Here is a 13,773-nt window from a genome sequence, read left to right on the forward strand (position 1 = left end):
CCCTATTAAAACCACACTGTCTTTACTGCACGCTTGTCTAATCTCTAAATTTATATATTCTAGTACTTCACAGCTGTGACTAGGGGGCCTATACACAACTCCCACTATTGTCTTAAATCCTTTCCTATTTCTTAATTTTACCATAAAGTCTCCACCTCCGGCTTATCTGTAATTAGATACTCGCTTAGAACTGAATCATAGAATCATAGTTATTAACAGCACGGAAGAAGGATATTTCGGCCCATCCGGTCAACGCCGGCCAACAAAGAGCTATCCAGCGGAATCCCATGTTCCAGCTTTTGGTCCATAGCCCTGTAGGTTATTGCACTTCAAGTGCATAACCAAGCGTGTTTTAAATGCGGTGAGGGTTTCTGCCTCCACCACCCTTTCAGGCAGTGAGTTCCAGACTACCAACTTGCTCTGGGTGAAAACATTCCCCGTCAAATCCCCTCTAAACTTGCTACCAAATACTTTAATTCTATGTCCCCTGGTTGTTTACCATTCTGCTCAGAAAAATAGGCCCTTCCTATCCACTCTCTCCAGGCCCCTCATAATTTTGTTTCCCCTCAGTTTCCTATGCTCCAATGAAAAAAATCCCAGCCTATCGAATCATTACTCATATCCAAAATTCTCCAGTCCAGGCAACATCCTCGTAAATCTCTTTTGCACCCTCTCTAGTGCAATTACATCTTTCCTCTAATGATGTGTACGCAGTAATCTAGCTGTGGCCCAAATAATGTTTTATATAGCTCAAGCATAACTTCACTGCTCTTGTACTATATATCTTGGCTAATAAAGGTAGGTATGCCGAATGCCTTCTCAACCAGCACGTTTTCTGTGAAACCTGAAACAGGGAGACAATGTAAATATTACAACAACAACAACTTTCATTTATGTTGCGCCTTTAACATAGTAAGACGTCACAGGGCGCTCCACGAAAGCTTAAGACAAATCAAACAACGCTGACACCGAACCACATAAAAGAGAATTTACGACAGATGCCCCAAAGCTTGGTCAACGAGGTAGGCTTTAAGGAGCATCAATCTTGACATCTTTTTGAAACACCCTAACCAGGAATATTAATCAGTGTTATTTCCTCTAGGTCTGAAAGTTGTGAGAAGTTGGCTTTTGAATTGGACCCATGGTGTCGACATCAAACGATTACATGGGATATTCAAAGCAAAAACAGGCTATTCGGCCCAACCTGTCAATATCGACGTTTGTGGTCCACTGGAGCATCCTCCCCTCTTTCCGCATCCAGCACTATCAGCATAGCCCTCCATTTAGTTCTCCCTCATATTTTTATCTAACCGCTCCTTACATGCATCTATAATATTTGATTCAACTTCTCTGGTGGTAGTGAGTTCTACATCCTTACCACACTGTGCGTAAAGAAGATTATTCTGCATTCCCAATTTGATTTGTTGCTGATTTATCTTATATTGATGGTCTCTAGTAATACTTTCTCCAGAAGTGGAAACACTATATCAACTCTATCATAATCTTTCAAGATATTAAAGAGCTCGATTAGGTAATCCCTCAAACTTCCCATTTGACGAAAAAATAAATTGAGCCTGTCGATTCTTTCCTGATAGAGTACTAACTTCTCTGCACCCTATCCAGTGCCCCACTAGTTTATTTTATAGTATAGCGACCAGGATTGCACACAGTACGCCTAAAGTGGTGTAACTGTAGAGAGTTCTGCATTGGTCGGGTTTGAAACCGGCGTGGCCAGGCTGCCAGGTCTATCTAAAAGGGGCCTGCACCTCATCATTTGAGTAGACATTTCACAGCCATCCTGTAGCAACTGAAGGCCGTTTGCTTACAGAAGCTGATTGTACAATTTCAACATTGTCGATCTGGTTGCACGGGCAGGACACGATGTGATGGGGACTTTTTGCAGCGTATTTCTATACTGATGCAAAAAGCCTGAAATGGATTAGCTGAGTTGTGCTAGTTGGCAGACGAGAGGTTAAGGCGATGGACTGCTAATAGATTGTGCTCATTTTCTTTGTTAAGCGTTTGTTGCTGATAAACCTTCCAAGCATTTGACTGAATCTTACATAAATTAGGCTTTGAATCCAAATCTCCTCAAAACTGCAATTTCCTGATAACATTATGGTACATACCGTAAATAACCATCTTATCCATTATGCTACGCGCTCACTGAGTACGTCACGGCGATTTCTTATATTTTCTTGATATCCCAACTGAATTTACTGACTGGAGGAATTGTATTAACTCCACGTGATCGGCTCGGCTCATCCTTGGGCCGAATTGCGAGTGGTGCGAGCAAATTCTGCAACTGAGTCATTACTGTTCTTTAAGGAAGGGAAAATGCCCACTACACGTCCTGCTACACAAGTGGGCACAGTCCTATCGAACTCTCATGGTACTTAATCCCCTCTTAGCGGGACAGGAGAACCATTTTCAAGAAGTAGGCTCATGGTCTGCTCAGCAGAAATTCATTGTTCTGCATTGCTCAGACAGCTTTCCAACTGGGCAGAGGCATCCAATTGCCGTGCGAGCATTGCTGACTATTCCACGTCATCAATATTACAATGTAGGTACATAACTAGTTTTGAATATGTGACTTGTATTATCAAATAAGATTTTACAGCATTAATAGCTCTATATTGTCGTCTGTGTCGGCATCCACATAAGGTACACTCTACCTTAAGACAACTGTAATCGGTGCTGCTTTATTTCACTGCGAGCGCGAAGGAACATATCTATGAAGATATTTGCCCCGAACTTACAACATTGCTGTCCTATAGTCCACGTATTAGTTTGCCCATTGCTGTCCTTGTTGCAGGTTAGATCAACCCAGGCCGTCCATTTAAACCTGAGAAGTCAATCAGCGAAAACCAATGAAATACAAGAGGCAGAGATCGGGAGAGTTAGAAAGATGCATGCGAAGACAATAACAGAAAAGATCATTGCAGATTGAGGGGAAAGCCTTTTGCTTTCTTGAAATGTTGTAAAGCCATAAAAGATAATTGGGCGACAGTTTAAACGTGCCTCCCTCCCAGGCGGAGCTCACGCTCTGACAGAGATAAAGACAGCCCGGCAGCTCCAGCTCCTAGTTATTTAAGCACTGAATGGAGCTTTAAACATTGTAGCAGCGAGCAGGTAAACCTGAGTGGATTTCAGGCCCAAAACAATAACCCTTCCGGCTATCACAGGCAGTTGCGGTTCGCTGCAAACTTTTAATTTCCAGCCTCGGAACCAGCCAACCCTGTCCTGCACGGCTATGGGGAAATGGCGGGGTAGTGGGACTAGCTGAGAGCTGGCACGCTCTGGATGGGACGAATGGCCTCCTGCTGTGCGGTAATCATTCTATTAATTTACAATTGGACTTTTATGGGACTCGAATCGACAAGTTTGAATCTTTCTTGAGAACAGAATCAGCTAGAAGTCCAATGCACAACAGTTTTAGTGAAATGTTCAGGAAAATTCTTGTTTCTGTTGAATGTCGTGCAGGAATTATGTACAGATAACCAATGTGTTTACATATCTTCTCTTTGAAATCGAGTGTGTTTCCGGTACATTATTATTTACATCAGAGTTATTGATTAAATGTCAAAACGCCTCCACTCCATCTCACATGTACGTACAATTTTCATCCTCCATTGCAATATTGTGTGCTGGAATAAAAGCGTGAATATATAGGTAACGTTTGGGAGTACATCAATTGTATATTTGAATAATGTCGAAATGTCACAAGCAAAGCCATCAGCTGTATTAGGTGAGGCTCGAGCTCACAACCTCGGCCTTTCTGGGTGCTTACACTGTCATATAGGTACGGCGTCTATCCGATTCCGTCGCTGGAATTGGATGCGAATGCTGTGTGGTATTAGTGCTACCATCATACATAAGAACATAAGAACATAAGTATTAGGAACAGGAGTAGGCCATCTAGTCCGTCGAGCCTGCTCCGCCATTCAATATGATCATGGCTGACTGCCGTGGACTCAGATCCATTTACCCGCCCTTTCCCCGTAACCCTGAATTCCCTTATTGGTTAAAAATCTATCTATCTGTGACTTGAATACATTCAATGAGCTAGCCTCAACTGCTTCCTTGGGCAGAGAATTCCACAAATTCGCAACCCTCTGGGAGAAGAAATTCCTTCTCAACTCGGTTTTAAATTGGCTCCCCCGTATTTTGAGGCTGTGCCCCCTAGTTCTAGTCTCCCCTAGTGGAAACAACGTATCTGCCTCTTACTTGTCTATTCCTTTAATAATTTTAAATGTTTCCAAAAGATCACCACTCAGCCTTCTGAACTCCAACGAGTCAAGACCCAGTCTACTCAATCTATCATCATATGGTAACCCCCTCATCTGCGGAATCAGCCTCGTGAAACGTCTCTGTACTCCCTCCAAAGCCAGTATATCCTTTTTTCAGTAAGGTGACCAAAACTGTACTCAGTACTCCATGTGCGGCCTTACCAATACCCTATATAGTTGCAGCAGGACCTCCCAGCTTTTGTACTCCATCTCTCTCGCAATGAAGGCCAACATTCCATTCGCCTTCCAGATTACCTGCTGCACATGCAAACTAACTTTTTGGGATTCATGCACAAGGACCCCCAGGTCCCTCTGCACCTCAGCATGTTGTAATTTCTCCCCATTCAAATAATATTCCCTTTTACTGTTTTTTTTCCCAAGGTGGATGACCTCACACTTTCTGACATAGTATTCCATCTGCCAAACCTTAGCCCATTCGCTTAACCTATCCAAATCTTCTTGCAGCCTCTCTGTATCCTCTACACAACCCGCTTTCCCATTAATCTTTGTGGCATTTGCATATTTTGTTACACTACACTCTGTCCCCTCTTCCAGGTCATCTATGTATATTGTAAACAGTTGTGGTCCCAGCACTGATCCCTGTGGCACACCGCTAACCACCGATTTCCAACCCGAAAAGGACCCATTTATCCCGACTCTCTGTTTTCTGTTCGCCAGCCAATTCTCTATCCATGCTGATACATTTCCTCTGACTCCGTGTACCTCTATCTTCTGCAGTAATCTTTTATGTGGCACCTTATCGAATGCCTTTTGTAAATCTAGATACACCACATCCATCGGTACACCTCTATCCACCATGCTCGTTATATCCTCAAAGAATTCCAGTAAATTAGTTAAACATGATTTCCCTTTCATGAATCCATGCTGCTTCAGCTTGGGTGCACTATTCCCATCTAGATGTCCCTCTATTTCTTCCTTAATGATAGTTTCAAGCATTTTCCCCACTACAGATGTTAAACTAACCGGCCTGTAGTTACCTGCCTTTTGTCTGCCCCCTTTGTTAAACAGAGGCGTTACATTAGATGCTTTCCTATCCGCTGGTACCTCCCAGAGTCCAGAGAATTTTGGTAGATTATAACGAATGCATCTGCTATAACTTCCGCCATCTCTTTTAATACTCTGGGATGCATTTCATCAGGACCAGGGGACTTGTCTACCTTGAGTCCCATTAGCCTGTCCAGCACTACCCCCCTAGTGATACTGATTGTCTCAAGGTCCTCCCTTCCCACATTCCTGTGACCAGCAATTTTTGGCATGGTTTTTGCGTCTTCCACTGTGAAGACCGAAGCAAAATAATTTTAAGGTCTCAGCCATTTCCTCATCACCCATTACTAAATCCCCCTTCTCATCTTCTAAGGGACCAACATTTACTTTAGTCACTCTTTTCCGTTTTATATATCTGTAAAAGCTTTTACTATCTGTTTTTATGTTTTGCGCAAGTTTACCTTCGTAATCTATTTTTCCTTTCTTTATTGCTTTTTTAGTCATTCTTTGCTTTTGTTTAAAATGTTCCCAATCCTCTAGTTTCCCACTAACCTTGGCTACCTTATACGCATTAATCTTTGATTTGATACTCTCCTTTATTTCCTTGGTTATCCACGGCTGGTTATCCCTACTCTTACCGCCCTTCTTTTTCACTGGAATATATTTTTGTTGCGCACTATGAAAGAGCTCCTTAAAAGTCCTCCACTGTTCCTCATTTGTGCCACCGTTTAGTCTGTGTTTCCAATCTACTTTAGCCAACTCTGCCCTCATCCCACTGTAGTCCCCTTTGTTTAATCATAGTGCACTCGTTTCTGACACAACCTCCTCCCCCTCAATCTATTTTACAAATTCAATCATACTGTGATCACACATTCCGAAATGATCTTTTACTCGGAGATCGTTTATTTTTCCTGTCTCATTACACAGGACCAGATCTAAGATAGCTTTTTCCCTTGTAGTTTATGTTACATATTGTTCTAAGAAACAATCCCTTATGCATTCTATGACTTCCTTTTCCAGGCTACCCCGTGAGTTTTGAGTTGACCAATCGATATGTAGGTTAAAATCGCCCATGACTACTGCCGTTCCTTTTTCGCATGCCTCCATTATTCCATTGATTATTGCCCGCCCCACCGTGAAGTTATTATTTGGGAGCCTATAAACTTCGCCCACCAGTGACTTTTTCCCATTATTTTCTCTAATCTCCACCCACAATGATTCAACATTTTGTTCATTAGAGCCAATATCGTCTCTCACATCTGACCTGACATCATCCTTTATTAACAGAGCTCCCCGACCTCCTTTCCATTCTTGTCTAACTTTCCAAATCGTCAGATATCCCTGTATGTTTAATTCTAAGTCTTGGCCACCCTGCAACCACGTTTCATAATGGCCACCAAATCATACCCATTTGTAATGATTTGTGCCGTCAACTAATTTACTTTATTTTGAATGCTGCGTGCATTTAGGTAGAGTGTTTTAATCCTAGTTTTTAAACAATGATTTTTAGTTTTGACCCCTCCTGCAGCCCCTTTATATTCAGTGACCCTTTTTGTTGCAGCTGCCTATTCCACCTGTCTTATAATTCCTCCCCTAAAAATCTATCGAGGTTTGGGAAATTTAACATTTTCAAGTTTCACATTGATCGATATCTGTTCGGCAAGGATACTAAGATTTATGGAATCATCGCAGGCAAATGAAATTAAGAATTAGTTAAAAGGGACAGAAACAGAAACAGCTGCAAACAAACGTTGCATTTTATTCATATTTAACAGCAACAATATCCGTGCCATGCGCAACTATGCTGTGGTCAGAGAAAAACGCCCTGAGTTTCCGAAACTCCCGTGGCTTTTCTGTGGCTCACTTTCCTCTCTTCCCTTCCTCCTGCACGCTGCCAGTTTTTAAACCTTGTTTTAAATGTTTGTCTGGGCGAGGGCATTCCACATTCTCAGAACCATCTCTACCGTTTCATTGCTTGATTTCTACGCTTATTAATTATGAATCTCCTTGAGCTACAATGGTAGCGCTTGCGACAATAGAGTCAAAGGTGGCTCATTGGAAACACGTTGTGATCATAGCTTGGTTTTGTACAGAATTGAACCTATATCACTCAATAGGGAATGTTATATTTACAATAAACTATATCGTCTTATAAATTTTGGTTCATTTGCTCCCTAGTGCCAGATGAGGAATTGTTTAATACCCTCATTTATTTCATGTGGGGAACAGGCACGGGTATTCAATAAGAAATAACCCACAGATTGACACAGGAATAACCGCAGCGAGACAGCGAGACAGACAGCACCGTGGTAAATGGCGGAATCGACAAGAGAGATGGATGAACAGAAAACGGCCTCAGACTCTGAAAACTGCAAACATCACATGCAAAAGCATCGGCTGCTCCAGGTAAGGCTCGAACTCACAACCTCGGCATTTCCCAAGCCTATACTGTCACATAAGTACCGCGTGCTAACCGATTGCGCCACTAGAGCTGCATGTCCTGTGGTCTTTGTGCTCCCATCATACAGCTGACTGTTCCACCTGTCGAACAAGGAGGAAGACAATGAATCATCGAATCATTCAACACAGAAGGAAGCTTTTCATCCCATCGTGTTGATGCCGGCTCTCTGCAAGAAGCCTTCAGTTATTGAGTCTCCATAGATTTTCACCATAGACGTGTTTTATTATTTGTGTAATGTTTTGTTATTTGTAATGAATTTGGATGGCTGTGCGGGAACTTTATAAATATATTTGTGCATCTATCTGTGAGTTGTAAATTAAATTGTGTGGAACATTGATAATCAAATTATATGTGTTCATATATGTGTTATTATAAATCTATTTGTGTTTATGTCTGTTTCCGTTATGAATTTATCTCTAAGTATCTCTGTGCTTATAATTGTATTTACGTTTATTTGCGAGGTGTTTACAATTAGCATAGATACAAAGGTATACATAGAAAATATATTTATAACAAACATAGATGCTCCACAATAATATTATAAATAACTTTGTTGCATTCAAATACATAAACACGAACACAGATATACAAAATATATTTGTATCCCACAGAACATATTGCAACTTAACACAGAGACACCAAAATATATTTAGAGCTATCACTGATCAAAGAACATTTTACTCTCTACGGTCCTGAGCAAATTTTACTGTGCCTGTGTTTTCTCTGCTTCTGCTTTGTGTCTGAGAAGGTTTGGCAGTGCCGTGGTATATCGTTTCCCAAGGATGGGGTGAAATGCGCTGTCTGAGGCCACGTTCACTGCTATAGTTGATATATAATAATCATCTGGACTTGTGTATAAAGGCATAATTACAACATCTACAGATGTTTCATCCTGGTACACAAATCCACTGCCAAATTAATTCAACGGCTCACCCGCCCCAGTTGTTAGACTTCCCGCGAGGACATTGGTCCAAGCTCTGTTCATGTACTACCCGATCTACTGTAACAGGTCCCTCCTGCGCCAGAACTGGTCCCAATGCCCCGGATTCTGTAGCCCAAACTCGTGCACCATTTATCCAGACATACGTTGCTATTTCTAAACTCAATAGCGCGGGGCACTGGGAATAATCCATAGAATACCTTTGTGGTCCTGCTCATTAATTTCCTCAATTGGACCTGAAACTCTGATTGAAGGAACTCATCCCCTTGTTTCCTTATGTCATTGGTTAGCACATAGATCACGGCTTATGCTGCTCCCCTTCGCCCCTCAAAATGTTCTGCAACCACTCAGTGATGTTCTTTACCTGGCAGAAGGGAGGATGCACACCACGCATTACTCACGTTTGTCGTTGCAGAAAGGTACTGACTTTCGAATCGCCAATGACGTCAACTTATCTTACTTTTTAGTTTCAACAGCAAAGTACTGCGAATCCTGTAAGCCTGAAATGAAATCAGGAAATGTTGGATATACTCAGCCAGTCAGGCAGCATCTCTGGAAATATTTCTGATGACGGAGTTGTGATTAAATGTCATTGACGTGAGGCGTCAACAATGGAATCCAGATACGTTCCGATATTGTAATCCCCAAGCGCCAGTTTGTGGGTATTGAAACCAATCCGGCTAGCACGCATTAATCTGGGAGCTAAATTGTTGTTGTTGTTCTGGTAAAGTCGCAATAGCAGAGGACTGCAATGAAATATCCAAGTCTTTAAGACAAATCATATGTTTTACAATTAATAAAACGAGCCAGTTCCAAAAGACATTCAATCTTCAAAACGGTTAACTTCCACCGTTTAATTTCCGCCATGTCTGCCGGGGAAAAAGACAGGTTTTGACTGTTTTTTTTAATTGCAGTTCATTGCTGTTGCGACTAGTTTACTTTGAACATTCTCCCTTTAAATATTCTCACAGAGGCCGTCTGACTGGTTCACGAGTTCACGACATCAACGTTTACTCATTCCTGTGACCGCCACCTAGTGGTTAGGATGCAGCGCTCTCTCCTCGTCGGCACAGGTTCGATGCATATTCCGGGATTTATTAAATTAAAATGAAGCTTGTTAAATTAATTACATAACATTCTGTGAAAGATGAATAATTATTGCTATCGCCATTGACAACTTGTCACGTTCTGTTTCAGACTGAGGGAAATACATGGCAACAGAGAGCCTGCCAAACTTCCAACAATTGCGGTCTATAAGAGCAAGTATGATGTCAGCACGCACCCGTCGAAGCCCCTCAAGTGCGCTTCTCAGAGCGCGATGTGCATGCGCCGAAAACTGGCACTGGGACATTCAAAATGGCTTTTGACAGATCCAACGCATCCCCGAGAGAAGGGTCATTGCGGTCGCAGATTTGCGCTATTTTCCCAACTCTTGCCGAGAAGATCTCCTTCAAAATCTTACGCCTGGTAATGGTGACAGAGAGATAGATAGGCAGGAGAAGACAGTTATGTGCATGTCACAGAAAGAGAGCGACAGACAGGGGGTTGTGATTGAGAGGAGACAGTCCGGAGAGACAGAAAGCAAGACAGACAGATTTTGAAAGAGAGAGAGAGAGAGAGCGACAGACTAGGGGGAGGGGAGACAGATTGAGTTAATTATGGTGGGGGTTATAGAATGCGACAATACTGAGGGGGGAGGGGCGGCAAAACCGACTGACAGGGTGAGAAACGGATAGAGACAAACTGGGTGGGTGGGAGATATGATGGGTGACAAAGAGAGAGGGAGACGTGGAAGTCAGAAGGGAGAGGGCAGACCGTGTAGAATGATGGAAGGGGGAAGTGCGTGACAGACAGGGGAGGCAGAAAGGGAAGACTGACGGAGGGCAGATAGAGAGCGACAGACAGGGGCAGACAAGGTTGAATGGTGGAAGGGGACAGTAATTGACAGACAGGGGAGGCAGACGGGGGTTAGCCAGAAAGATAACATACTGGGCTGAGATAGAGATAAAGAGAGAAAGACAAAAGGCGGGGTGAGGCAATGAGAGTGAGAGAGAGGGGCTGAGACAGACGTGTAAGAGACAGATAAATAGAGAGTGTGGTGAAACAATCGGGGCAAACAGGGCGAAACGGCGAGAGATACAGATGGGGCAGACAGCAACGGCAGTCAGATGAGGAGATATAGACAGAGAGAGAGGCATACAGGAGAGACAGGAACAGAAAGACATACGAGGAGGCAGAATGAGAGAGATATACGGCGGATCAGACCGAGAGACAGAGACGGGTAGGAGGGTGGGGAGAGAGATAGAGTGATGGAAAAGGCGGTGGAAAAAGACAGATGGCAAGACAGAGAGAGGCACGTGGGGGAGAAAGAAGGAGGAGACAGACCGGGAAAACACCGAGAGAGAGAGAGAGAGAAATCATACGGTAGCAGAGTGGGAATGTTACTGAACTACTCATCCAGAGACCTGGTCTAAAGATCGCCGAGATGTAAGTTCAAATCCTGCCACGGCAGCTGAAGAATTTAAATTGAGTTAATTACATGAATCTGGATTTAAAGAGCTAGTATCAGAAATGACCATGACAATACTGGATTGTCCTAATAATCCATCTGGTTCACTAATGTCCTTTCGGGGATGAAATATGCCTTCCTTTCCTGGTCTGGGCTATACGTGATTCAGACGCAGAGCAACGTGGTTGACAATTCAATGCCCTCTACAATGGCCCAGCGAGATACTCAGTTGAAGCAAACTGCAGCGACAAAGTCGGCACTGCGGGAGTCTCTTCACCACACGGACTGCAGCGGTTCCAAATACTCAGCTCAGCACCACCTTCTCCGGCGTAGTTTCAGAAGGGCAATAAAGGAAGGAAGGCCTTGGTAGCTACGCCCACATTTCTGAATTAATTTTTTTTAAAACATGGGTGACAGGGAAAGAGGCCGACAGAGAGTAAAATAGAGACAGAGGCAGACGGCGGGGTAATCGATTGGTCAAACAGAGTGAGAGAGATGAAGAGACAGCAGGGAGGCAGACGTGGAGAGAAAGAGGGAGAGAACCAGAAGGCGGAGTCAGATAGACAGATCGGCGAAGTAAAGATAGATAAACATTTGGGGGTGACAGCGAGAATGAGAGATGGGGATACAGCTGTGGATAGACAGAAGTGAATACACGTGCGGAGGGTTAGAGTGGGACAGACGCAGAAGAGAAATGGGCAGAAAACAGACCCGGAAAGACTGGGAGAAAACGTCGTGGTAGACAAAGAAAATGAGCTTGGGGAGCGAGAGAAAGAGAGAGGGAGCAACAAATTGGGTGTGGTGGGATAGAGATTGACTGGAAGAATGGTGCATTGCGACAGGCTGATATATTACAAAGACAAAAGCTGAGACGGTGCTCGACGGGAACAGGAAAACTGGTGAGCCAGAGGGGCGGCAGAGAGAGCGAGAGAAAGACAGGTGAGAGATAGGAAGGAGATAGAGAGGGGCGGTGGGGGTGGCGGGGGGTGGGGGCAGAGGGAGAGAGTGAACTACAGGAGGTGATAGAGAGAGAGCGACAGACCGTGTGGTGGAGATAACCGACTGGAAATGTAAAAGAAGGAGACAGAGTGGGTGAGGCTGATGGTGGTAGACAGACGGGAGGATGTAGAAGGGGAGAGAGATACACCTGATGGAAACGAGGAAGACAGAAATAGAACAGACGAATCAGACAGACACAGAAAAGTTAGGGAGAGAGAGAGCCAGACAGGGGAGACAGAGAGGGTGACAAACGGAGGAGTTAAACAGGAGGGAGACAGCGAGGTAACGACAGAGACAGACAGTGAGAGAGATCGGTTGACAGACTGCGGGGCCAGACGGACCGAGAAGTGCAAGGGACAGACTCGAGAGACAGAGACAGAGGGATGGAGGGGGAGAGACTGATGGGCACAGATGGGGAGACAGAAATAGAGATAACAGCAGAGGAAAGTAAAAGACAGTGGGAGTCAGACGGAGAGAAAGGCGGGAGGGGCACAGAGAAAGACAGACGGAGGTTACACAAGTGGCGAGAAAGACCGCGGAATGATAGGTTGGGCAAGAGAGTTTTGGAAACAGATGGGGAGACAGAAAGAAAGACAGACATGAGGAGAAAGATAAATAAAAACAAACGGGGAGACTCTTTTCAGTCCCGGTCTCGTCCAATTTTAGTGAATAGAAATGTAACTGGCACTGTAAATAGTGTCGTCGAACATAATGTTGCAAAGAGACGCTTATAAAGTGCTTGTGAAAATAACTATGCAGATATAGGTCCCAGTGACGAAGTGCAAATTATTTCATATTGAACCTAAGAAAGATGGATCAGAGTATATTATACTGAGAAACTGTGCCTGAGAATGATATTTAGCGGTGCAAGTACTGAAATCTCTCCAAATCCCCCTGTTTTTGGTGATCATAATTTCCCTGTCTTTTGAACACAAAATGCCCCTGTTTCTGAAACTCCTTATTTCCATGTACCTGGAGCTCTGAATTCCTCATGTTTCAATAGCTCCTAATTCCTCTGTTTCAGGAGCTCCTCATCCCTCTGTTTCAGGAGCTCGAAATTCCTGTTTCTGGAGCTCCTTATCCCTATGATTCAGGAACTCCTGATTCCCCTGTTTCAGGAGCTCCTTATCCCACTGTTTCTGGAGCTCCTAATTCAGCTGTTTCTGGAGCTCCTTATCCCTCTGATTCAGGAGCTCCTTATCCCTCTGTTTCTGGAGCTCCGAATTCTCCATTTTCTTGTACACCTCATTTCTCTATTTCAGCAGCTTCTAATTCTCCAGTTTAAGGTGCTCCTCATTTCCCTGTGTCAGGAAATCCAGATTATCCTCTTTCTGGCGCTCAAATTACACTGTTTCTGTAGCTCCTTGTTCTAATGTTTCAGTAGTATCTTTGTCCCATGTTTTGGAGTAAATAATGCCCCTGTTACTGGAGCTCATTATTCCCCTATATCAGTTGATCCTAATTCAACTCTTTCTTTAACTGCTAACTCTCCTTTTCTGCTGCTCCTAATTCCCCTGCTTTATAAGGTAAAGTGCTGGAGCTCTTAATTTTCCTATTCTTAATTAACCTA

The 13,773-nt window shown here is 43.6% G+C and overlaps 1 non-coding gene across 1 annotated transcript; it reads right to left on the reverse strand.

Annotated features, from left to right (window-relative positions):
* Positions 1 to 7,692: 7,692 nt before the first annotated feature.
* trnai-uau (transfer RNA isoleucine (anticodon UAU)) lies at positions 7,693 to 7,786 on the reverse strand. The gene is made up of 2 exons: positions 7,749 to 7,786; positions 7,693 to 7,728 (listed from the first exon to the last, which is right to left on the reverse strand). It is a non-coding gene; the product is annotated as a tRNA-Ile (tRNA).
* Between the last annotated feature and the right edge of the window lie 5,987 nt (positions 7,787 to 13,773).

Source organism: Pristiophorus japonicus, unplaced genomic scaffold (assembly GCF_044704955.1).
Source record: "Pristiophorus japonicus isolate sPriJap1 unplaced genomic scaffold, sPriJap1.hap1 HAP1_SCAFFOLD_66, whole genome shotgun sequence".
In the NCBI taxonomy this organism is placed as follows: domain Eukaryota; kingdom Metazoa; phylum Chordata; class Chondrichthyes; family Pristiophoridae; genus Pristiophorus; species Pristiophorus japonicus.